The sequence below is a fragment of the Vicugna pacos genome, chromosome 7, assembly GCF_048564905.1.
Source record: "Vicugna pacos chromosome 7, VicPac4, whole genome shotgun sequence".
Taxonomy (NCBI): domain Eukaryota; kingdom Metazoa; phylum Chordata; class Mammalia; order Artiodactyla; family Camelidae; genus Vicugna; species Vicugna pacos.
Window position 1 is genome coordinate 10,571,636 of NC_132993.1, and position 26,820 is coordinate 10,598,455.

The following is a 26,820-nucleotide window of genomic DNA, read 5'->3' on the forward strand; positions in this document are numbered from 1 at the left end:
TGATGTCCAGCATATACACGTGCGCCCTCAGAACTGTGTGCCTGCTGCTTTGCCTCATTTCCTTATGTCGACCCGGGAAATCCAAGACCAGAATAAATATTTGGCTACTGGGCTAAGCCAAGAAACCTTGGACTAAATCACTTATGACATTGTGCTAGGCCCACAGTGTTGTTTTTGGATGATTTGGGAGACGTAAATCTTCGGGGGACAGAAAATTAACCTTGTGACTGCTGCTCATAGAATAGCCTGGACATGACTGAGTCACCCCATTAGCTACTGAAGAAGGAACTGTTTCTGTAAACTCCTGGCGGGGGCAACCTCTGGAAGCATATCCCACCCCGCATAGTATTTTTCCAACCAGGTAGATGATCCAAGATGAAGAGATGGCTACCTGTTCCTCTTATCTTATGACCATGTTAGGGGCTGGGATAGAGTGAGATAAAAAAAGGTGTCCCTCATGGAGCATTGAGGGGGCTGGTTCTGACCTAGAGAGGGAGAAATACACGTGGGGGTGAGTGGTGGGGAGGAAGGGTGCTGCCTGTCAAGGTCAGCTGCACCGGGAGCACTGCGTAAGCCGTATTGCTAATGTCACCACCGGTTAACAGAGCACAGTGAGAGTCTAACCTGTTGTACACGGCCTGTTTTCTCCGTCAGCTCGTTCCCTATTCTGTACTCTGCAATGGCTGCGTTTCTGGAGGGAGAGACAGAGGTATGAGGGGAATAGCTGCTTCCTTCCTTTGAGGTAATACCGTCTGTTTTCGGCAATGTATGTGTAAGGGATGGAAGATGAGCTGAATGTTGTCAGAGTGGATCTGGGTATGTGGCTGACGCCGACGACCAGAGCTGGAAGGACTTTATCAGTCACTGACTCGGAGGCTGATCCCTCTCCCACAATGCACTAAGACTCTTGGTGTGGATGCCCGGTAAAATCACTTGGGGAGCCTTACTCCAAGACCAATTAATTATAGCAGAATTTCTGGGGAGGGTGCCTTGGCATCAGTATCTTAAAACACATCTTAGAAGTGGTTGTATCGTGTAGCCAGGATTGCAAAACACCGAAGTTATGGGACTCCTCAGTCTGGGAACATGAACCCAGAACAGTCAACCAGACACCCCAATATTGAAAGAGGAATAGAGAGAGAGACTGTCTCCTCTATCCATATGAGATGCTCGGCAAACTGCTTACCATGTGACATCTTCATGGTGTTCAATGGACATGTCTGAAAACAGAGCTGAACCAATCAGCTTTTCTTTCTCAGGAATTCGAAGGAAGACAGGCAGCGGTAGATGCCTGACCTCCAAGTTAGGGTAAGTGGGGCATGGTGGTCATTACGAGTTTATGGTCATGAAGGTTTATCAGGTACGTGACTTGGAGGAAGCTGATCAGGAAAGGGAAGAGGGTCAAACAGCAACTGGAGAGGGAAGAGGGTGACATGGGGGACATAGAGGAGGGGAGGATGGCCAGTCCTCAGAGACACCTTGATTCCTCACCTTGCTCAGGTCTTTCCCTAGATCACACTGCAACCAGAACAGAGCTAGGATCTAACTAGGGCAGAACTAGAATTCGAACTAGAACTTCAACTTAGAACCTTAAGTGAGAAGCCTGTTCCTGTCATGTCTTCAAGCCTGGCATATACCTGTCCCCCTGTCTCAAATGTGCCTTCTTTCCCTCTCTGTCACTCAAACACCTACTTCTTTCTAAAGCACAGTTTGAATATCGCTCCTACTTGGTTCTCTCAGAACGAGTCACAGCCCACTCTGCTCACCCCTTTATTCACACAGGGCTTTGCTCATTTTCTGTATTTATTCCTTTCTACATGGAATTGTAATTTTCTGTTTACTTGCCTTCTCTACTTGATCTTGAGCTTTTTGAGGGTAGATGTCATGTCTGATTTATGATCTTCACCAGTATCTGATGTAGTTCTTGGCATAAAGCGGTTGCTGAATAGAAGCTTGTTAATTGAACACATTCTTAAAGATCAAATAGGCCTGAGTTTGTTGAACTTCCTGCTTTCTCATAAAAGGATTGACAAACTTGACGTCTTCCTAGAATTCTAGATCTGAAGCTTACAAGTAATTTTTCCTGTAATTTTTTATTTAAAATAGCTACTAGAAATGCTTAGCAGAAAGTTCTCCTCTGACTCCAAACATAATGCCTTCACAGAAAATTTAAAAGAGAAGAACTAAGACATAAAAATAATAAGACTAGTTTATTAAACTGAAGCTATTTTGTTATCTGATGGTAATATGCCTTTGCAAATTTATTGTCCAAACCGTGAAACTGAGCCAGTTAGCATTACTGCCCAAAACATGGGATTTTGAAATGTAAACCTAATGGTTACTATAGTAACACAATGACTTGAATTACATCAGTACTTGACACCTGAAGTCAAAATGGAACTTTATTTTGCATGTCTGCCGGAGCCAATTGTGACTGTATGTAGAACTCTATGGACACCCTAGAAACCTCATATTATAGAGGGATTTTTTTTTGGTTGTGACCCTTCGTTTATGACTTGATACATTCTGGAAGCAGTCATAGGTCTTATGTTACAATCCATTACTGGCTTGTCAGGTAGCTACTAATGAGCCAAGTATGAACTGACTAAAATACGAATTTTTTTTAAAACTTTTTCTCCTACTAGCATTTATATCCTTTGTCCTCATTCCTCCTTACTCCCATTCTCCTCACCTTCCCTACCTGTAAGCAGTCACTTTAATCTGCTCAGTATCTATTTCCTGTACATGTTCTTGGAAAACACATAATGATGTTTTGTGTGCAGATGCTTTTATTTATCCTTTAAAATTTTTTATTTTGAGTAGTAAATTCACATGAATTTGTAAGACATAGTACAGGAAGATCCCATTTACCCTTAACCCAGTTTTCCCCAATGGTAACATCTTAAAACCTATACAGCAGCCACCCCTGACCCTTATTCACAGTTTTGCTGCCCATGATTTGTTACCCACGGTCTACATGGTTAACATGTTGGTGCAAAATATTAAATGGAAAATTCCAGGAATAAATAACTCATAAGTTTTAAATTGTACATTGTTCTGAGTAGCTGTGATGAAATCTTGCTTCGTCTGACAAGTTGTGAATCATCCCTTTGCCCAGCGTATCCTGTCAGTTAGTCACTTAGGAGTCAACTCAGTTATCCCATCTCCTGTTACGGTACCACAGTGCTTGTGTTTGTTCAGTCCTTATGTTGTAGGGTTGAGACCTTGTGCTGTAACCCTTATTTTCCTTAACAATGGCTATACCTTCCCACCAGCGGTGTATGAGTGATCCAGTTTCACCACATCCTCACCAGCATTGAGTGTTGTCATTTTTCATATTTTAGGCATTCTGATAGGTAAATCTATCTGATGGGTTATATCTTACTGTGATTCTGTTTTCACCATATCTAATTTGTTGAACATCTTTCATGTGCTTTTTTTCCTATCTGTATCTGTATCCTCTTTGATCCAATGCCCCTTCATGTCTTTTGCCAATTTTCTGATTGGATTGTTTGTATTTCTAATGTTGGGTTTTGAGAGTTCTCTCTATATTCTAGATTATAGCCTTTTGGGGGGGGTATGTAGCTTGCAAATATTTTTTTCTAGCCTGTAACTTGACTTTTCATCTGCTTAACCGTCTTTTGCTGAGTAAAATTTTAAATTTTGATGAAGTCCAATTTATCCATTTTTCTCTTTATGGCTTTTGCTTGTAGTATCAAATTTGAGGCCTCTTTTTGCTTAGCCCTAGCTTCTAAAGATTTTCTCTTACGCTTTTCTTTTTACAAATTTTATAGTTTTCTGTTTTGCATTTAAGTCTATGATGCATTTTGAGTGAGTTTTTGTATAAGATGTGGGACACCAGTCAGGACTTTTTGGGTGTGTGTGTTTTAATCTAATAATGTGCAATTGCTCCAGCACCATTTGTTGAAAAAGCTATCTTTCCTTCATTAAATTACTTTTGTACCTTTGTGAAAAATTAGTTGGACACGTTTGTGTGGATCTGTCTCTGGATTCTCTCTTCTGTTCCCTTGATCTATTTGTCTACCTGAATGCTGATGATTATTGTAACTATATAATAAGTCTTGAAATTGGGTAGAACAACTCCTCCCACTTTATTCTTTTCCAAAATTGTTTGAGCTTTTCTTTTTCCTTTCCATGTAAATTTTAAAATAATCTTGTTGCTATCTATAAAAAAATCTTACTGAAAGTTTGATAGGAGTTGTGTTAAATCTGTATATCAATTGGGGAAGAAACAACATCTTTACTATGTTGAGACTTCGAATCCACTCAAATTCAAGTCTTTCTGCTTGTTTTTAGCTCTTCTGATTCTTGTCATCAGTACTCTGTAGTTTTCAGCATACATCTCTGCATTTTAATTTTAAGAAAGTGTGCATATGATATTTTACATTTCAGTATCTATATGTTCACTGTTAACATGTAAAATGTAATTAATTTTTGTATATTTATCTTGTATCTTGAAAACTTGCTGAACTCACCTTTTAGTTCTAGGTGGGGAAGATTTCTTGGGATTTGTACATAGACAATCGTATCATTTGCAAGTAAGGTTATTTTTATTGTATTGATAAATACCTTTTATTGACATTTTGTATTGGCTAGAACTTCTGGTGCTATGTTGAATAAGAGTGATGACAGCAGACATCTCTGCCTTGGTCCCAATCTTAGGGACACACCATTCAGTTTTTTTTGCCATTAAATATAATGTTAGCTGTCTGTACTTTTCACAGATGCATTTTATTAAATTGAGGTCGTTTCTCCTCTGTTTCTATTTTCTGAGAGGTTTTATTATAAATGAGTGTTGAATTTGTCAGATACTTTTTCTGCACTGATTGATATGACCATGTCATTTTTCTTCTTTTGCTTGTTAGTATAGTAGGTTACATTGATTGATGTTTGAATAGTGAATCTGTTTTGTATCACTGGAATAATTCTCACTTGGTCATTGTGCCATTCTTTTTATATACTGCTAAATTTAATTGTTTGCTTTTTGGTTAGGGATTTTTTTAGTATATATGCATGAAGAATATTGGTGTATAGTTCTCGTATGCTGTCTTTATCTAGTTTTGGTATTAGGATAGTATTAGCTTCATAGGATACATTGAGACTGGGACCCTTTCCATCTATTTTTGAACAAGGTTGTATAGAATTGGTATTAATTTTCTCTAAGTAGTTGGTAAAGTTGCCCACTTAAATCATCTGGGCCTGAAGATTCTTCTTTGGAGAGTTTTAAAATTATGACTTCAACTTCCTTAAAGGTAATTGGGTGTTCAGAATTCACTCCTAGTTCATATTGGGTGAGTTGTGCTAGTTTGTGCTTTTTGAGGAAATGGTCTATTTTGTTTAACTTGTCAAATTTATGTATGTAGAGTTCCTAGTATTTTCTTACTACCTTTGTGATGTATTTAGTGTCCATAGTGATGTCTCCTTTTTCATTTCTAATATTGGTAATTTATGTCTTCTCTTTTTTTGGTCCACATTGTTGGAAATTTATCAATTTTATTCATGTTTTCAAAGAACCAGATATTTGTTTCATTGATTTTCTGTATTGCTTTTCTGTTTTCAATTTTATTTGTTTATGTACTTGGTTTATTATTTCCTTTCTTCTTTTGTTTTGGGTTTATTTTACTTTTCTTTTTCTCGGTTCTTGCAGTGGGAGCTTCAATGATTGATTTAGGACTTTTAGTTTTTTCTATTGTATAGATTTTAGTGCTGTAAATGTTTCTTCTCAGCACTGCTTTAGCAGTGTCTCACAGCTCTGTTCATTTTTTTTCCTGTCCATTTTCTTTATTGTTCTGATTTCCAGTTAGTTCACTACGTCTTTCCTCTGTCCCCTCTACTCTGCTTTTTATTTTGGTTACTTTATTTTTTAATGTCTAAAAAACTAATTGTTAAATAAATGTTAATTAAATAAGCAAGATATTAATTTTAATAAAATAAATATTATATCTATGAATATTAATAAATTATTTAAGCAATATTATTAGTTAAAAATAAGTAGAGATAAATAGTATTTTAATTAGAAATAAAATAAATATATTTTTTATTTCTAAAATGGTAAATTTCCAAAAATGTCCATTTGGTTCTTCTGTAGTATTTTCCAGGTTGATTTTTTTTTTTTTTTTTTGGTCAGGGAGCTAGCACCAGTTCTCATCCTTTTTTATAAGAAAATAAGGCTAAATTATAGTAGAACAATATGCTATAATACTGCCCTGTTTCTGCTAGCATCTCTGGAGGATTTTGAAAAAATAAGATTATATTTAGAGATACAATTCTAACACCATGGCTACCAGCAAGGGGTCTTTCTGATAGCTGTCCTTTAGTATTCATGCTGAAGAAGTAACACAGAACTGTTTTCCCCAAAGGGTATAGGAGCTTTCAGAGAAGGCAAAGTTTATAGGTATATTAGATATGTAGGCTAGGCAATGCCGTAGTAACAAACATTATACAGATATGAGTGGATTAACACACCAGAAATTTCTCACTATGCAAAATCTACTGAGAGCCCAGGACAGCTGTCTTTACATGGATGTGGCTCAAGATTCTAGGTGCCTTTCTTGTGCACCTTAATACAATTACGTTTCCTTAGTCACTGTGGTAGGGGAGTAGAACAAGGAGTCTCTTAAATGCTTACACCATGATTGACTCATGACGTTTCTATTCATATGTGGCTGGCCCAAGCAAGTCATATGACCATGCCCAAATTCAGGGTGTGGGAAGAGTGTGTGTGTGTGTGTGTGTGTGTGTGTGTGTGTGTGTGTGTGACAGATAGAGAGAGACAGAGAGAGACAGACAGAAACACAGCGAGACAGAGAATTCTACTATATGTCATTCACCTTGTTAGGCAACATGACAGGGCAAATTACTTTTAATTTATACAACATGCTTGTGAGATGTTTATCATTTCCACTTTTACAGAGAAGGGAATGGAGGCTCAAAGAAGTTGCACAAATTGTAAAGTCAGAATTTGAACCGCCTCCCAAGCTTCTTTCTTTTTAACTTTTATAGTGATAAACAGCTTGTAATGCTCAATCCAACATCCTCTTTGTTAATTCTGGTTTGTTTGAACATCTGGAATAGGCTAGGGCATGAAAATAAATTGCACCAGATGGAGGCAACTGAGTATAGTAGAAGAGTTCGATCTAACGAAGTTTTAGTCCTCCCCTTCTATGTACATGCACCAGGAAAGCACGTAGTCTAAATGAGATGGAAGCTAATGGACACCACTTGGTATATAATACAGTAGAAATTTGTGCAGAGTGCCACAGAAACATTCAAGGACTCATTTAGTACAGTAAGTGGAGGGAGAGTCAGTGCAGTCTTCTTGGAAAAGATGATGTCTGAGCTGAGCCTTTTAGACCTGGATTATCTCTGCTACTTCAGGGCTAATTTCATTCATTGTATTTCCCTCTATCAGTCCTCCCTGTAACCTACTGATCTCCCAGACATCGTTGAAGACTTAGGTATCTGGCTGGGAATTGTCTTTCTCACCTCCAGTTATGCCATCATTCCTGGTAACGTGTATGTGTGTCTGTGTCCATTCAACGTGGTGCCTCTCTTGATCTTCCCAACTCCATTAACTTCTACCTAAACTCCCCTCCAATGACTTACTTTCGTTGTCATTAAGGACTCAGAACTGTGGATATTCAATTTACAGATGCAGGTCTACAGTTTACAGTTCTAGCCCTGCTGTCAATGAGCTGGACCATTCAGGTCATGTCCTATTCTACCTTTGTCTAACTCCACAGTTCATAGTTTCTAACCAGGTACCTGAAGGACAGAGGTTCATCAGGGGTTTGTGAGGCAGGTTGAAGCTTGAGGGTGTGGCCCTGCAGATGCATCATTCTATTTAGAGACAGCTGCAAGAAAGATGAGGATGTTGCTGAGAAAGTTAGTCTATAATCTGCAGGAGCTGTGGCAACTCCACTTCGTTATTGTAACATCTTCCAAGTTGCTTTCCTAGTCCAACCTTAAATGGTTCTTGTCTGGCTAGGTGACATGGCAAAAGAATGTGAAATAAATTATCAAAGAAAGAGAAATAATAAGCAGGCAGGCCTTCATGAAAGGAAAAAGTGTGCTGAAAAAGTATATATTAAAAAAATTTTATACCACATCTTCCCAGAGGAGAAAGGTGTAAAGTTTCCAAAAAGTGTCCTAAGGCATTTAGCTTAAAACTGAACTGAAAATATCTTCTTCTGGTTTTTGATACAGCACTTGTAATTAAACAAAACTAAAGAACAGTTAATTGAACCTAGGAAGAAAGTGTTCTATGTGGAAAGGTCTGGACACAATAGATGAATGAATAGAGATTGAGGACAGAGATGGGAATTTTCCTGGTTCTCTGCAGAGGTGTTCTACACATACGTAAGAGGCTGTGGGAGGATTCCTCAGACTCCTTGTCATTTCAGATTTGATTCAAAACCTATGATTTTCCCTAATGGTAACTGTCATTTTCTTTGGATAGATGGATAAGAGGCAGTTTATATTTCTATCTTCTGGTGCTCAGAAAAAGCACAAATTGTTACTGAACACAAGATCTTGTGCCCAATGCACAGTGAGGCCAAATAAACCAAAATGTTGGAGTCTGGAGCCAAGAAAGATCTATTGTAGGGCCAGGCAAGGAGGATAGGGCAACTCATGCCCAAGAAAACCCCAAACTCCCTGACGGGTTTCAGCAAGGCATGCTTAGAGACCAGGTGAGGGAGAGCCGTCACAGGGTGTGGGATCAGCTCGTGCACAGTCCTCTGACTGGTTGATATTGAGGTGACAGGGTGGTCAACACTATGAATTCCTCGGTGCCACAGGGTCTGGGGGCCATGTGCTCATGACCATCAACTAATTAATTTCTTCCATTTAGTTTTTAGCATCCGAAAAACTCAGGAAATGTGCATGAGATGCTATTATCTGGGTACTTCAGAGAGGAGCTGCAGCAGAGGGTATAGGGGAGGGGTCTGTCCCGGGAAGGCTCCATAGGGTCCTGCTCGGTTACAAAATTATTTCTAAAAGAAATTGCTTTTCTTTTGCCTCATTAGACACAATAACTACCACCACTGTTACGCACCTTGGTCTTGACTTGGGTGGTTTTGGACACACAGAAGGGAGGGAGAGACAGGGAGTGCTGTCTAAGCTCAGAAGCTGGGGTGGAAGAAAACCTGGACGTCGGTGTGATGAAGAACGAATAAGGACCGTAAGAGATGGAAGAAGGTGGGGAGATGGGAGGCGATGGTTTATGCGTCGCTCCTCTGTGGAGAGAGAAAGTGGGTGATTGGAAAGATGCTTATTGGGTAATTCTTGATTTCAGCTCCTACGTGAGGAGAGGTGGGTGTTTTAGGAAGAGGTGAAGGCCAACAGGTTCTTTGTGTTTATCAGACATTTATAAACGTGGTTCACAGTCACAGCCTTATAACTTGGGCCTAAATTTCCTTGGCCAAAGCTGTTGTTGCCTCAAATTCTTGAACTTTCCATTTATTTCCAAGTGCATTCCCTAAAAAAAAAAAATGTTCAGTGATTTGCCAGGAAGCTACAGGCAGACGTACATAATTTTGCCCTCATCAGTGTTTAGGATCCGTTTGGGAAAGCACAGCTCCTCCACAGCAATTTCACTGTCAGGAAGTGTAACACGAGCCATAAGGATGCTCCACTCCGTCAGAAATAGTGTCGTGGGCTAGTGATGGAGCGGCAGAGGCCTGCCTCTTCTGGAGGTTCTGCGGATTGCTTGGGATGCGGAAAATTCTCAGTGAGCACTTTATTCTCATTATAGGGTAGTCTTAGTTTTCTGGCTATCTAAGAACAACAGTACACTAGCTCCTTTATTAATTCTCATCAATTTATAATTTCCTGCTAATTGCAGTTTCCTCTTTCCTCCCAACCTCTATGAGATGGGAAAGTGGGTTTGACGCTTGTGTAATCTGAGTCCCTGAGTGCTAAATGGAAGATCAAAATGAAATGGCATTAGCAAGTTAGGATTTTTATGATAATGGAGAGAGACTGGCAATTTTTTTCTCTTTTTTGTGTGAGGTAGGATGTAAGGCGAGGGAGGATGTCGTGATGCAGAATTTCTAGGCGGAGGAGGCAACTGCATAGTAGTTCCAAGAAAGGAGTGGATCTGTCATAATAAAGAAGGTAAATTGATTTGCCAGAACAGGAACGGAGGTTCTGCTAGTGATAAGGAATGGGAGCACGGATGAGGGATGTTATTGGATCAGGGGGTGGTAAGGACCTAGTTATAACAGAGCTTCTGCCAGAGTGAGGCTTGTGAATTTGACTTGAGGGTTAATAGGAAACCTAAATCAGTTTTGAGCTGGCGATTCTGCTGCTGTGCACTCAGGGTTACCTAGAGGACCATGGCAGAAGGACATCTGATGTCTCAACCTTGGGCTCAGAGCAACCGTTGTAGGTAAAAGATCCAGGGCCCCAGGGAGAAGATGGAATCAGATGTGCGTGTGTGCGCAGAGGCATAGATGCGAGGGTGGTCATTGGGGGAGGATTATTATTTTAGAAGGAGGGCATATACAAAGGTGTGTTCCATCTCAGAGGAGATACCGCTTCCACTCAATTCTAGGTTCTAAGTCCACAAGAAGGAAGAGTAATTAGTCCCATGAGAGTCAGAGCATAGAAACCGTACCCATTTATGGGCCCATCTCCTCCATCCCTCAACCCTCCAAAATTCCCAAGGTAATGCTCAACCAGGACACTTGTTACTGAACCAGTTTTGTTTGCTGGATGCTACGCAAGCCAAATTCTGAGACACCAAGGTTTGCAGCACAGAAAGGATTTATTCAAGGAGGCAGCCAAGTGAGGAGATGGGAAAACAAATCTCAAATCTGGCTCCTGAAGGTGAGGGGCTCATGATATTTATGAGATAAAGCTGAGGCGTGGGGAGTGTGGAGAAAGGTGATTGGAAATAGGAAAAAATGGAGATAATGGAAATCGAGCAAAGGGCTTGTGTCCTCACGGCACAGAAAGCCAAACTCTGACAGTCACAGTTTGCAGCAAAGTAAGGGTCTTATTGCAAGGCTCCAACCCAAGCAAGGGAGTGGGAGACAGGTCTCACATCCACTCCATTTTGGTCTTTGGGTCAGATTTTTAAAGGGGAAGAACAAAGAAGCTGGTGATTAATCATCTTCTTGTAGTATTTCTTTTTAAAAAATGTGTCTTATGAATGAATGAATGAATGATGGAGGTACAGGGGAATGAACCCAGGACCTCGTGCCGCTAAGCATGGGTTCCACCACTGAGCTGTCACTCCTCCTCCCCCTCCATGGTATTTGTTAATATCGGTTGTGTGCTTTTGGTCTGGTGGTCCGTGACCTGAGGTCCCACCCGACTTAATCTGTGAAGGTCACCTTGCCCTGAAAGTTTACTCAGAATAGCACATGAACAATGATGCTTCTCAGAACGCTGTGGCCCTGACCCTCACTGCTCCTTACTGCTTAGGCAAACGTGTGCTGAAACAGGTATGGGCTAGGACAAAAGGGTACAAAAGAGGAACAAGGAACAAGACCAGAGACCCAGGCATTAGTTTTAATCAGAAACTAGTCATAGGACTTGGGTTCATAATTATCATTCTGCGCAGTTGCATCGAGGCTACGGGCATGGGGTGCATGTTCAGAAAATGGAGGCGTTAGCATGCTCTGATGGTGGCGTCTTGGCTCTCTGATGTCAAAAAGTCACCAAGTGCAGCACCCGCACATACCCAGTTGGAGAGTCAGTGGTTCCAGCCAGTCTCAACTGGCTTAAGCTTGAACTGGACACAGCTGACTCCAAGTTCCTGGAAAACAACTCAGACAGATATCTTATTGTTTAGGCTACGTGATGCTTGAAGGGCATGCAAGGATTTTGCAGCAACAATTAAAGTGAGCTTGATCAGCGAAGGCAGGTTACAGCTCGTTATTTATTAAGCGAGTTGCAGTTCAGTGGATCTGATAACTACCCTCAGCTTCGCATTCACCCACCTACCAAGTATTCCCCTCCGAGGAGGCCAGAGATTGACCAAACTCTTCCTGAGCAGCCCTCGGTTCAGGATTCTCTCCGAGGAAGATTTTTCACCCCATCAGCTGTGGGATGTTTTTCTGTTGCCTATTCAATAGGAAGGGGGAAGACCTCAGAAGGGTGGTGTTCTTCTTCTAAAACAGTGTCCTGCAATTCCCGACTTTGTCATTTCCCTTGTTTACGGTTGATCTGACCATCCACCAAGCCCCTACGCCAGAATCTGCTCACAGGCAAAGCAGCATAAGGAAAGTGTAGACAGAGTTTACATGCAGTCAAGACCAATTACTGGTGCCTCATCTTTACAAAGTCAAAACCTGAAGAGGAGGCAGACAGTCACTGGTGGACTCCTTGATTTCATTCTCCTTTTAGCATGGTTTGGAGTCATTATTATTATTTTTTAAAATATTTTATTTTTTATTGTAGTGTAGTTGATTTACAATGTTAATTTCAGGTGTACAGCAAAGTGATTCAATTCTACGTGTACATACGGATATATATTTTTCATTTTTTTTTTTTTTTTGGTTAGGACATCTCTCACTCTCACACTTGGGAAAAGCTCATTTACCTACTGATGTTATTTCTCTTCTCTGTTGCTTTCACTCTCCTTGTCTAGTCTTCTCCTCCTTCTCTCAGGTCTATGAGAAAAATATCTTTTTCTTGCTGGAACTGCAAATCCATCCATGAGCCCTGCCCGCATACTTTTCCTTGGACTTCTGAGCAGTATCTCTTCAGAATCTGGGCACTGAGGACTGTTGCTTTTGTTCTGTTTGCCAAGTGTCCTACCTCAGTCAGCACACAGCAGAATCTCTGTGGTGGTGTTTCTGCATTTCTTCTCTCATCCCATCATCGGTATTTTCTTGCAGGATGATTATCAGAGCTTTTCTACTTTATTCAGTTCTTCTAACACTGGAAGAACACTCTTTGTGGGGTTTTTTGAAATCCAGTTTCTTTAAATAGTCCCCGTCCCCCCCAATTTCTCCACCTCTCTCTATTACCATTTCTGTAGTCTTAGATGTTACTCAAGCTTCTAGATACATGTAAAATATGTTACAAAACTGCTTATAAAAGATTTGGGGGTTCAAAATCCCTCTCCATTTTTGTTACACTTTAACATTTGAATGTTAAAGTAGTGATGGTTGTTCCCATCCCCATATTTCACGTGAATTTAATGAGGTATTTGCAGCCCCAGCGTGAAACACTTATTTTTCCCAGAGACTAGGGAAAAGAAGTCTAGAAAAAGAGAGTGACAGTTATCTCACAAAAGCATGACTTGTATTTGCCTTAAATTCTGCCTTCAGAGTCCTTCTTCTTGAGCTTAGACATATGTTCATGGGACTCTATCCTGGAAGCAATCTTTGAGATAGATGTACTGTTTTTTTTTTCCCCCTTAAATTTTTATGTAAATTCATTATGCAAATAGACATTTGCCAAGCTTGTGATATTTACCTCACAGATCTATGGGGAATATGCTCTGTAAACCAGACCTTTGGATGGTGATGGGAAGTTAAAGAGCAAAAAGGGTGATTGGGGGCCAAGAGAAGAGAAACCAAATGAAAAGCAAAGAGTTTTGAATCGAGGATGGAGAATGAAGAAGAAAAGCAAGAATGGGAAGCCCTGAAAAGAATTCTAATAACCAGCAGTGGGCTCCAAAGCGTGATTCCTAGTGACGAGTCAACAATTTCATTATTACCTACGATTCAGAGCTGCTTCACTGTACGTGCGTGGAATGTGGTACCTAGGGGTAGCCATACTGTATCTTCCAGGTAGGTGTAAAAGACCTAATAATGGAAAAACAGGAGGTTCCTTTTTGGTTTTTCCAGGAAAGTCCAGAGAATCCTAGAATAAGAGAAGGGTATCAACAGGGACGTAATTGAGGAATGTTGGAGAAAGAAAGTCAGGTCAGTGCAAGCTACATATCAGGATTAAAAACGTACTCTGTTTTTATGATGAAATGGAGCAGTACGTCCCTAAATGACTTTTCAGTTGTTATCCCCACTTCTGAGGGTGGGGCTGAGGTTGGTCTACAACCTTTGGTTGGAGGGTTGCAAGCACTGAGAAGCCTTCCCGTGGGCATGACTCATGATCTTGCCTTCACTCTGCACCATCATGGCCTCAACAGCCATCAAGTCTACACATTTCCTTTCACAAAATGTGATTAGACTCCCCCTTGGTTGCATGGTCTCAGAGAAATGTGCTCTTCCTGCTTCTCCTTAGTTTTGCTTCTGATTTCTAACACTTGGCAAGTTAAGGAGTAGGTGAGATGTTCTTTTTAAAAGGTGCAATCCTGGGCACCTGTTTCTTCTTGCTCGGCTCCGTCTGCACAGCAGTTAGCCCAAGTAGTAGAAGTTAACAAGTTGCTTAGATGGAAAAGGACTTTAGTTGAATCTGAGGAGATCTGGGGATGAAGAGTAAGCTTAGCTTAGTCACTGAATCCAATTAGACACGGTTCTGGCCTTTCCTGTGTTCATCTCAGCACATCCTGAGTGTGACATCGTCTTCTCTTTCTAGTTCTATTGATGAATTCTACCAAAAAAGACACTTTCTACTTTCAAACTATTTCTAGCTGATCTATCCATCCCTGGTTAGATAATGCATTCCAGGGTTTCAAAAGTGTTATTTAATTTTGTTCTCTTCTCTTATATTTGAACATAGAATCAACCAGCTTTGGACTGAGGCTAAAAATGTCCCTTTCTTACAGTGTTTAATGATCCCTAACTCGGTTTTATTTGATTATATTTATGAAACTTACACCTTTTAAAAATACAGGTGTCATCACTTTTCAGTTTTCCATGTTTGCTTTTTTATTATTTTCCCATTAAAATACTTAAATCATTGCACAGACAAAACTGAACTGTTAGATGGCAGAGGATACTATAAGTAATACTTGGTATGTTCATAGATCAGATACACGAACTTGACAATGTGAAAGGTGAATGAGGTATGTCAGTGTAGAGTGTGGCCAAGGTCATGTCTACAAAAGTCACAAGTCAAAGATCAGTTGTTTTCTGCTCTTTGGGGTTGAAAGAAAGGGGTGCGGAACTTCTGGGTCTATGAGAGAGGGCTGACCAGAGGCAGGGAGAGTCTTAGCTCATTGTCTTTGCTCTTGAATTGTCTGTGTCTGAAGCAACTGATGCCCAGTTCTTTGCCCCCACTTCGTCTTCTCCTCACCCCAGAGCCCAGATCCCGGGGCTGTAGGGCTGCTCTGTGCCCACAGGAGACAGCAGAGTCACAGCTCCCAAGGCGATCCCTGTGGCCTCACAGATGCCTGCCTGCTCCCTGGAGCTCAGATCTCCCAAACTAAGGATGATGCTAGGATGTGCCCAAGTCCCCAGCGGAGGCAGATGCTTCTTAGGAGCCACTATTGTGCTCCTGTTCAAGCCAGCTCAGTGCCATGTCAGCACCGAGGAGAGCTGCAGGCTGCCACCTTCCTGCGTGTGTTTTGGTTTCAGGTCTTCCACCAGGGGTGCCTGGATACAGGAGGAAGGCGATACAGAGAAAGAGGCCCGGGCAGGGTGAGGTGTCTCCATCCTTGTGTTATATTGTTTCTGTTTACTGCGGATTGCCCCAGGGGTCCCGGGTTTGGGAACTGTGCCTGCAGGGAGTGTGGGAAGGACCTCTTTGTTCCATTCACCCACTGCACTTGCCCTGTTGTCTGCTGGGTGCTGGCCACCGCCGCGGAATGCTCCATCCGGCCGTGCGCAGCACGGGTGAGTCCCCTGCCTTCCCCTCAGGCCCTGTCCCGCTCCTTTCATTGCCTTGGCAGCACTTGCCATAGTTTGTCATTTTAAACTTATTTGTTGTCTCTTTGCTCAGCTTGCCTTTAAGGTTTGGGACCATTTTGTCCACCACTGTGTTCCTAGGAGCTGGTAATATCCAGGGCAGTCAGTCATGCAGTCCTATCTGTCTGAGTGGATAAACGAATAAGTGGCTGAAGGATTCGAATTGCCCATGTCCTCTTGCTGCCTGTGCTGTTGCTGATTTTGGGCGCAGCAGCGATGCTCATTGTGACAAGATGCCCTCCCGCTTCGGGGGAAGCCACGGGTCTTCTGCGCCACCCACTCCTTCTGCTCCTTGCATTGAGTCCTGGGGTCAGGGGAAGCTCCGCCTAGATTCCTTCCCGGTGTGTCTCTGTCCTGTCTTCCAGCCTGCGTAGCCCTTTTGCTGCCTGGCACGTCGTCCTCCTCCATCATTCTTTGACTCCATTTCTGGCTACCAGCCGGTCTGCTTGCACAGTGGGCTGTGTCCTTCCTGTCACCCGCCTCCCCCACCTTGCAAAGGCCTGTGAACCACAAGGGGATATTTAGGTAGTTACTGTGCCCACCCCTCTGTCCCATTCTTCATCCCAGCTTTTCCCGTTCACTTGAGAAGCCTGACATGTCCCAGGACATTGATGATCACAAGATCGTTGCTACAAAAACCGTGGTGGTGGTACAGTTACTCTCCTCTGCACTCCCAGTATTATTTTTTTAATGTCATTTTCTGAGGTAGGAAGCTGCTTCAGAAGTCAGAACACACAGGTGTAATTCACAGGAGAACTGGGAAGGTGCTGTGGAGAGAGAGAAAGATGTATAACAAGGAGGAGGCCTTCCGATGTGCTCCAAGATTCCAGAGGGTTATCATATGGAGCCAGCAGATTATTGTATCTGCTATTTGACATTAACACAGAAATCTGACCTACAAAACCTATAGCCCAAAGGATTTGGCTAGAGATGAACAGAAGCTCTAACCAGTGAGAATCCTCATCAGGAATGAGTAAGGGAAGCTGAGGATACACCAGGGACCCCAGACTGCAGACAGTGTGTGTGGCCTGATCCATACTGAATGGCCAACCAAGGCCTTGACAGTCTGCCTTGTAGTGGCTGAGACTACGCTTGGCCTGGTTGATGGGGTCCTGCTTTGTCTCCTGACTGAAGTTGAGTTTGCCTAGGTCACAGGGATGCGGAACTCCTGGGTCTATGAGAGAGGATCTGATCTGTAGCAAGGGCTGCCACAGAGGCTGCGACTGGGGAAAATCTGGTCTACCGAAGACCCTGACGTAGGGGAAATTTGATTCTACGTTCAACTTGAACTTCATGTATGTTACTTTGGCTTGTATTAAACAATCAGTTTTGTAAATGAAAACTTGGAATGTAAAGTTACTCAACAAGGACAGCAGGTCCTGAAACACACTCCAGGGGGCTTGTGCCGGGTTGGGGTCTGGGGAGCTATGGCTTAGAGTCGTGAGTGAGCGTGAAGGCACAGGCATGCGTCATGGACAAAGAGGGGGCACTGGTCATCAAAGCTGAGAGGGGAGGCAAGACCTTAAACAGGGAGAGGAACGGTCTGAAAAGTCCAGGAGAGAGGAGGGAGGTTGGGAGGAGAAAGGCAAGCTGCGTTGGGGTGAGGATGGAACAGTGGGGCTGGTGCTGGAGGCCAATTTGAAAACGATGCTGGCCAGTGTGAGGTGGAGTGAAGCCTGCTGCCATGAATGATGTGTTCCTGACCCCAAGGTCACCTCTGAATTCACTCTTTCACCTCTGACTCCAGGACTTCGCGTGTTGTAGAATGTAAAACCTCAGGATGCAATGTCATGGAAATCTGTTGGATAAGAAAGATGTTGCTCTTTGGGTGGTAGTGATGATGAATAAAACTTAAAATAGGCCCATAGTTTGAATTCCTCATTCTCATTCATGCATGTATAACACCCACGGAATGTGACACACATCAGTATGGGGCCGGGTAGGGTGAGGTCGTAGTTGGGGAAGTGGTAGGCGGAGGAGCGGCAGCCTCCTGGAAGCCTGACCGACGTGCATTCCCCATGAGAGAGGGAGCACTCAGGGCTGGACCTCTAACTGGTTCCGCAGTAACATTTGAGACCCAAGTTAGAGCTTTTCTTTGAGGAAAGCACAGAGGATGAAAAGAAGTAATATGCAAGGTTCCTAACCCAGATCCCGAGACCTGGAAAGAACTCTTCCAACAGCAGGTGTCATGACGTCTGGTGGTTAGGAAGGGTGTACCAGACCCAGCCAAATGCCTTACCGGAGCTGGAGTTTAACAAATATGTTCGATGAAATAATGAATGAGTAGAAGACAAGAGTAAGTTTAGGAGTGATGATAATGTGGAGGTGGCCAGTTTCGACGTCTGTCCGTCAGAACCAGTTAGTTCCTTTCCCCGTCAGAACTTCTGGCTGTTGAGAACGTATCTCCTGGACATTGAGACTGACCGTGCGCACCGGCCACCGTGCCTGGGGCCCCAGGCCAGCCATCCGGGAGCAAGGGCAAGAGAGAGGCTGATGGCGATTTCCCACTAAGATTTCCCGGCTTCTCACAGGTGGTACAGAGAACTGGCATCAGGTGCAATGAGTCACGTCACGTCGTCCCGGAGTTTGTGCTTCTGGGGCTTTCTCATCTGCATGAGTTCCAGGTCCTCCTGTTTGCTTTCATCCTGTTGATATACGTGCTGACGGTTCTAGGGGACCTGGCCATTGTCACCCGCACATGTCTAGACTCCCGCCTCCACTCACCCATGTACTTCTTCCTCTGCAACTTCTCCCTCATGGCGATGCTGGTCACCTCCATGGTGGTTCCTAGGATGCTGGCAGACCTGCTGTCCTCTCACAAGACCATGACCCTGGCCGAGTGCCTGACCCAGTCCTTTTTTTACTTCTCCCTGGGCTCCACCAACGTCCTGATCCTCACAGTCATGGCCTTCGATCGCTACGTGGCCATCTGCCGCCCTCTGCACTGCGCAGCCATCATGAGCGGCCCCGTCTGTGTAGCTGGTGCTGGTCTGCTGGGTGGTTGGCTTCCTTTCCATCATCTCCCCAACCCTGCAGAAAACCCAGCTCTGGTTCTGTGGCCCTAATGTCATTGACCACTACTTTTGTGACTCTGCCCCGCTTCTCAAGCTTTCCTGCTCCGACACCCACCACATCGAGCGCATGGACTTCTTCCTGTCCTTGCTCTTTGTGCTGGCCACCATGCTGCTCATCGTGGTGTCCTACGTCCTCATCGTGGCCGCAGTGCTGCACATCCCCTCCTCCTCTGGGCGCCAGAAGGCCTTCTCCACCTGCGCCTCCCACCTCACGGTGGTGGTTCTGGGCTACGGCAGCACCATCTTCATCTACATGAGACCAGGCAAGGGCCACTCCACACAGCTCAACAAGGTGGTGGGCCTGATGACTGCAGTGGTGACCCCATTCCTCAACCCCTTCATCTTCACCTTCCGGAATGTCATTGAGGGTATGTCTACAAGGATCCTCCTCCGAGACCCAGCAGCCCGTGGAGCACCTGCCATGTGACAAGGAATGAGGACCTCCCACTGCAGGTGGCACCCAGGGGCCCAGGCTGGGGCTTCCCAATCTCCTTTCTGGTCCCTCCTGCTCCCTCACCCCTACTCAAGTCTCTGCTCGCTCTCTGCAGACGGTTAAAGAGCTCACATTGTCTGAATGTCTCAAAGGCAAGTGTCTGTGAGCCTACGACCGTTAAGGAATGAATGGTTTCTAGGGAGCTGGGGGGTGAAAACGGTCAAAATGTCAATTGAAAGAATCCAAACAAAGCTCTTAGTACAGAATCTGTTACGTAGTAAGAACTCAGTGACTGTAGCAATTATTATGAAAATATGCTATTAAACTCTCTCTTCTCTAGTCCCACTCTATGGTTTTGTTCACATCCCTTTGTGTTTCTTTGCGTGCAACCTTGTTTTGGGGTGTGGTCCCCTCTCAGGAACTGGCTTCAGGGTCTAGGATGGGGTTCTGAAAGTGGGAGGTTCTCTGAGAGACCAGAGAGGCCTGGCATCCCTACAACAGAGAAATCTACGTGCCGCCCACTGGGACTCCCTTCTGGGCCGTCCCTGGAGGAGGAGCACGACTCACACCCAGGCTGCCCGCGTCTCCCTTCTGGCCCCCAAAGCTCTTGCCTTTGAACAGGAATGACTCTCTGGGGGCTACTTTCTCATTCCCCTTACCCAGAAAGGTCAGGAGGGCCCTGCGCCTGGAAAGAAGGGCGTGACTTTTATTCTTTTTTCGGGGGGGTGCTAATTACGTTTGTTTATTTATTCATTCATTTTTAATTTTAATGTTTTTAATGGAGGCATTGAACCCAGGACCTTGTGCTTGCTGAGCACACACTCTACCACTGAGCTGTACCCTCACTCCCCACTTTTTTTTTTAAATCCTTCCTTTGTGCTCAGGAAAGAGAGGAAAGCTGGATCCCTGCTCTCAGACTTGCCGCCTGCCCCTTCTCCCAAGCCAGCCCTTCTCTTCTCCCACAGAACCTTGGATCCGTGGTCCGGAGGGAGAGCCCTCTGAGACTGAATTTCCTGGAAGCAGCCTGGCCAGGACATTACCATTGGCCCTGCATGATAAGGCAAAAGTGGCAGAAGCCAGATGAGGAGGAAATGGAGCAGGATGAGTGTCGTGGGTCCTGGGCTGGGAGGCCAGATGAGGGAAGGCGTTGGTCGGAAATCTGGGGACGGTTTAGGAAGTCATGGGAAGCTGGTGCGAGGAGGAATAGCTCTCGCGTCTGATTTCTCACACCATATTGAATCTGAACTGGGCTGGCATTAGCAAAACGAGACAAAGAGTATATAAACTAAAATTTATATTTTATGGCAAGGCAAGAAAATTTTAAACATAAAAATTCTTCTCTGCCCTTTGACCTCCTCTCCCCCCACTGTGCGCTGTGTATCTGCATTATACATCAATCAGACCTCTCCGTCGGCAGGAACACCTGCTCGACCATAGTGACATTCCCCCAGCACCAACTAGACAATTCCTTAAAAGAGAACACTCCTTCTTGACCTTGTAAGGGGCCACAGTGACGCTTACATCTGGACTGTGTAAGCTGTCCAATAATATGTCATTGACTGTACAGCTGTCGGTCTCAAAAAGCTTGTATGACTGCACCTTGACTTCCAATGGATGGAACAGTTCTTGGAGCTTTCTGAGACACTCTTCCTGAGGGTTATAATCCTCAAATTTGGCTCAAATAAAATTTTCCATTTCTTTCTTAGATCAATTGATTAATTTTGCAAGACAAGTAGATGCAAATTTCCTCTTGCTTCTGCAGCTACCTTCATTCACAGAATGGTATCTAGATGGGCCCTGGTCCTCATCTGCAGTGTGGTCAGTGTGGACACCCCACTAACCCCAGGCCGTGCAGAAGGGGTGGTGGGAGGGACGGGCATCCCGAAGTGCATGGCCTAGAGGTAAGAGTCTCCTGCTGTTACCAGGAAGCTTGATCTCCCAATTAACTTCTTTCTTTAAAAATAACTACCATAGAGCATGTTTCCATTTATGGGCCTCTCCAAAAATTGGGCAGATACTTTCGATTTTGCAGTACAGGCCAGCTGGGAAAACATTTTTTTCAATCCTGAGAACTTTCTTTCCTCTACCTCTCAAGGGACTAATTACTTACCCTCCTTGCAAACTTTGTGAAAAACTGAAGAACTAAATGGGAGGCAATTATCTCCTTCTGATATGCAGACACTTTCCTTCAGCTTCTTCCTTCTAAAATAATCAGCACACAAATCCACTCAGATTGTCCTGAGAGACTCCCTCCTGCTCCTCTCATCTCTGCATGATTTCTCCTAAAATTTAAAAAATAACCAGCAACCTACAGCAGTCTACTGCCTGTTTGTCACAGTGTTCCTGAAGGAGTGGGATCTCTGACTGACCAGTTTGGGGAAAAAATAACATGCTTTGTTCCTCCACAGTAATCCCCCCACCCATCATAGCATCACACAGGCATGACATTCTTAATAAGCTTGAGTGCAGTCCCTTACTACTCAAGGTGTGATCTCTGGAACCACATTGGCATCTCCTGGGGTTTTTGGAAATGCAGAATCTAGGGCCCCACCCCAGACCTGCTGAATACAAATCTGCATTTTAACAGGACCCCTGGATGATTTATATGCACAGGAACATTTGAGAAATGCTGATCTTGACAATCTGCTGGTGGAATTTCCAATCAGGAAAGTCTTTGTCCTAATCTCAGCAATGGGAAGGCCGGCACTGGGAAAAGGAGTTTGAGGGTGTATTTGCTATTATTGAACCATCTTTTCTTTTTTTTTTAACTAAAGTATAGTCAGTTACAATGTGTCAATTTCTGGTGTGCAGCACAATGTCCCACTCATGCATATACATACATATATTTGTTTTATATTCTTTTTCATTAAAGGTTGTTACAAGATATTAAATATAGTTCCCTGTGCTATACAGAAGAAATTTATTTTTTTAAATCTATTTTTATATATAGTGGTTAACATTTGCAAGTCTCAAAACTCCCAAATTTATCACTCCCCACCCTCTTTCCTCCGGTAACCATAAGATTGTTTACTATGTCTGCAAGTCTGTTTCTGTTTGGTACATGAATTCATTAATGTCTTTTTTTTAATTAATTAAATTTTTATTGAGGTGTAGTCCATTTACAATATTGTGTCAATTTCTAGTGTACAGCACAATTCTCTAGTCATACATGAATATACATACATTCTTTTTTTTTTTTTTTTAGATTCCACATGTAAGTGATATCATATGATTATTTTTCTTTCTCTTTCTTGAAGCTGTCCTTTCTTAATGACTTTTGTCCCAGGAATTAAACACAGTCATTATTAAAAATTAAATAACAGACACAATCGAATAGATTATGTTAAAAAACAAAGGTAATCAAAACTCGAAACTCCTAATTACTTCACTGCATTTTCCTTTGGTCTAGCCCAGTGCAGTTGTTTGTGTCACTTGTATCAGCATGGTAGAAATACTGTATAACGGTGAACATCTCTTCCCGTCTCCAAGCTTGATGATGTCATGTTGGTAGCTTGAAACTGGACATGATGGGAATGAAACTGACCCCATGGAAATTGACAAATACTGGAAGTCAGCAAAGTGGTTAAACATTTACCAGCAGACCCTGGGTCACTATCACTATTCTTCAGTATCTGTCAGGTGTGGTTGCAAGTGTTGCTGGTGACTAGGTTCTTGTCTCATCACAGAAAGAATTCAGAGGCAAGACACGGAGGTTGAGAAAATAAAGTGAGGAGAGCAAGCAGGCTCAGGTGAGCAGCTGCCCTGAGTTTCTTTGGCAAGTTGGTTACATAGGGTGCAAAAATGAATGGGAAGAATAGTCATTGGGGAGGAAGGAGTTTGGGGTCGTGTTCCCTGATTTTCATCCCAGCTCCACTTTCCCAAAGGGAGGAGGGATTTTTGTCCATATTTAGTCTGGATTGGAAGTGTCATGACATCAGTGTATGATGGGTACTTCTAATTTGCAAGGCTAATTTTATTGTAATGAGGACATAATGGGCAAAAGGTTACATTCAGACACTGGAGAGTCCTGCCTTTTCCCACCTTTCTTTGTCGGTCTCCAGGGCGCTTGTCACCCCAAAATGTGTAATCGCTTATCAGCCCAGAGGTACCTGCTTTTCTCTGTCTGCCCAAGGACCCCTGGTGCTTACATGATGTATGGTTTCCTGCATTTGGCCCATGCCCCTCCTTTTTGCCCAATTCCTGTCATTTGGCCTGAGTCCCCCTTTCTCTGCTCACATCTAGCTATTTGCCTGCTCTAACACAAGGATCCTATTTACATCAAGAAATTTAAACCTTAAAGAATTGGTGAATTAGATTGATGTGAACACGATGCTCCATGGGCAAAACTGAAATGTTCCAGCTTGGCCTTAGAAAGTTTTAACAGCTCACCAAACTCCCAAAGCCCCATGTGTACAGGGCCTTCGTGCTACTACTGGTCAGTCTAGAACCCAGGCCCGACTTTTCTTTGAGAATGATTTGATTTCTTTATCTTCCTTCGTCAAAACTTCATACCCTTAATTTCTTGCTCCCTAGTCGTCTCAGCTGGAAGGAATAAATCTAAATTTTTATTTCCCGCTGAGATTTACATGTGTCGCAGTGGGTTCTAATGCTAGCTACTCGGAACCTTGCGTTTCTAATGGTTGCATAATAGGACACGGTATCTCTGGGGCTGGAATGTCGGACAAATGAAAGCTGGGTGGGGAGGCTAGGGGAGGCATTTTAGAGTCCTGAAATCCCACCACTGATTCCACCTATATTTAAAGTAGCTCTTGGTGTTATAATCTCATCCTACCTTCTGGCAATTACGTTCCAGTGTGAGCTACTTCTGTGGAAGGGGAGGGCTGTTGCCTTCAGTCAGACGACCTTCTAGCAAGTGACTTTATGTAGACTAACAATCAGATCAGTAGTTTCTGTTTCCTGGGAAAAATGGTGTAGCAAAGGAACTCTGACTCCACCATGCAATTAACGTTGCGAATGACGGAGTAAAACTAATTCTTTCATATGTGTAAATGCTATTTGCTGTCTTTCAAATGTTTGTGGATACTATCGTGATAAACAAAATACAAATTTTTAAAAGCGACACTGAATCTATAGCTACTTTCTGACAGTACGTGTTCCTTTCAAGCGAGGAATTTAAACATACAATTACTGTTATGAAGGAGTTGCTAGAATTATGGCCATTACAGGTCTGTAAATTTGATGGGAACTTGATGGATACACACTCAGGAAGGGGCTAGAGGAGTCTACAGTGGGTGGCTTCAGATCCTGGAGATTCCAACTGTTAATTAATCCAACTCTGATCTGGACAGAAGGGGAACTTCCGAGGATGGAGAGGTGGAAAAGGAGTTTGAAGAACCAGATATGAGATTTGCAAATACTAACTACTATATATAAAATAGATAAACAACAAGTTGTAACTGTATACTGCAGGGAACTATATTCAATATCTTGTAGTAACCTATAATGAAAAAGAATATGAAAACAAATATATATATATGTATATGTATGACTGAAACATCACGCTGTACACCAGAAATTAACACAACATTGTAAACTGACTATACATCAGTAAAAAAGAAAGCCAAAAAAGAAGAAGAACCAGATTCTGTTGTTAGATCTATCATTGCTTTGACTGTCTCATTTTCCCTCTCAACCGTTTATCCGCAAGTGGGGCAGATGACACTGCTTGGCTGTAGCTGAAGAATCAATATTTCCCTTTGGGCTCTGTTTATAGGGCTTTGCTATAAGTAGGAAAACCTCTTATCAGAATGTGCCAGAATTAATTGTACTTCTTCCTCCCTCTTATAGACGGAGGACTCTTTGAGGTTAGAACCCTCATCTCTTTGGTTTCTGACAGCCGGTGCTGAGCAGTGTGCACAGCGCGCAGGGAGGGATCAGTGACTCTTCTCTTCATTGAATGACTATGAGGGTAAAACCCAGTGGAAAACCTACATAAAAGTAATTGGTAAAGTGCGAGCACAAATATATATGGTAACACATTATCAGTGGATATTTTTTCATTTGTTCATCATCCTTTGACTTATGCTACAAATATTTACTCTCCAGGGTGGTGAGAAGACGATAATTAGAGAAAATAAATCGATTGTTTCAACAGCAGTAATACTTGTAATTGCAGAGGAACACAACACCAGAGTATTTCTCTGATACATAATTGGAGGAGACCTGAGATTTTTGACCAAAAACTGAAACCAGGAACCTAAGGAGACCCTCTGATTTGGGTGATGGGCATCTTAGCAAGACAGAAACTAACTTTTCAGAAAGTGAGAGAAAGGGGCACCTTGACTGGGAAGGGGTTAGCCTCGGGTGACACTGGGAGTGCATCCTGAGAGCCCATGGACCACTCAGTGAGCTGCTCCAAAAGCTGGAAAATTTGTATCCACCAAATGAGCTCACGGTTCCTGGCCTCGCTTGCTCCCGCATGGCAGACTTGAGAAGCTTGGCATTTGTGGTAAATTAGTCATTTCTGTTGTCTTCAAGTAAGCGGGGCTAGGAGTGCTCTCTTGATGAGTGAACTCGTCAACGTTCACTGGGAAATGCAGTTTGGTAAATTAAAGTGTATTTACAGAAATAATTTGGCAGAATATTTTAAATTGGGGCCATTTTAGAAAATCCTGGATAGGTGAAAGCTAAGTGATTTGATTCTGAGATGAAAGTACCTGAAATGTTTTAAAAATTTCACATGCTGGCTGTGGGAGGGAAGCTCAGCGGAGCTGGTGTTCCATTCCAGAAGGAACATGAGACCTAATAGGCTTTCTGGAATTTTACAGAAATTGTGTGTGTGTGTGTGTGTGTGTGTGCGCACACGTGTGTGTGTATGCTGACTAGACAGAGGAATTTACTAGATTCACCATAATCTCCTGCCTTCAGGCAGACAGGTGTTTCTAATCATACAGTGGAGAAGTTTATTTTTCTAAAAATAAAAAGATAAAACAGTAAAAATAAAAGAAATTAAAAAAAGAAGTTTATCTTTCTAAAAATTTCTGAATATATCCTCCCTAGAACCCACATCATTCCTGAAAGATTTGTTCTTATTTCTGATACTGATGAAGATCTCTCTTGTTTTATTTAAATTTATTTTCTCTGTACAAGGGTAGCTGATGAATTGCGTTCTCACTGCGTACGTCTTACATTTAATGTGTTACTAAGGTGTCACCTTATCAGGGGGCTATCCCCTGGCCCACAGTCTGGTCTCGATGCTCCTCTTATCTGCGCCCATAACACCTTCCGTGAACCCATCACTGCTCTCCACCTGCTGCGTTGTAAGCAGCTCTTCAACATCCTTCCCCTTCACGGAGCCAAGAGCAGTGAGAACTATCGATGTCTTGTTCACCTTTTACCCTGCATCTGACACAGTTTTAGTGCCTGGCACACGTTGTCTACTCAGCATTGGTGGAATGAATGAATAAAAAGATGAATGATTATATCATGGACCCTACACACATTGAAAGACAATTACTTCAGTCAGTAGTATTTCTTAGTTTAATTTCATGTAGACGAACCACTCATG

General features: G+C 43.0%; 1 protein-coding gene and 1 pseudogene across 1 annotated transcript in view; both read left to right on the forward strand.

Moving 5' to 3' along the window:
- The window catches only part of LOC102528539 (olfactory receptor 2F2-like), a 309,986-nt pseudogene extending 290,577 nt beyond the window's left edge, over positions 1–19,409 (forward strand).
- KEL (Kell metallo-endopeptidase (Kell blood group)) overlaps positions 1–26,820 on the forward strand; it is a 193,693-nt gene that overhangs the window by 102,076 nt on the left and 64,797 nt on the right. The gene's annotated exons all lie outside the window — the stretch shown is intronic.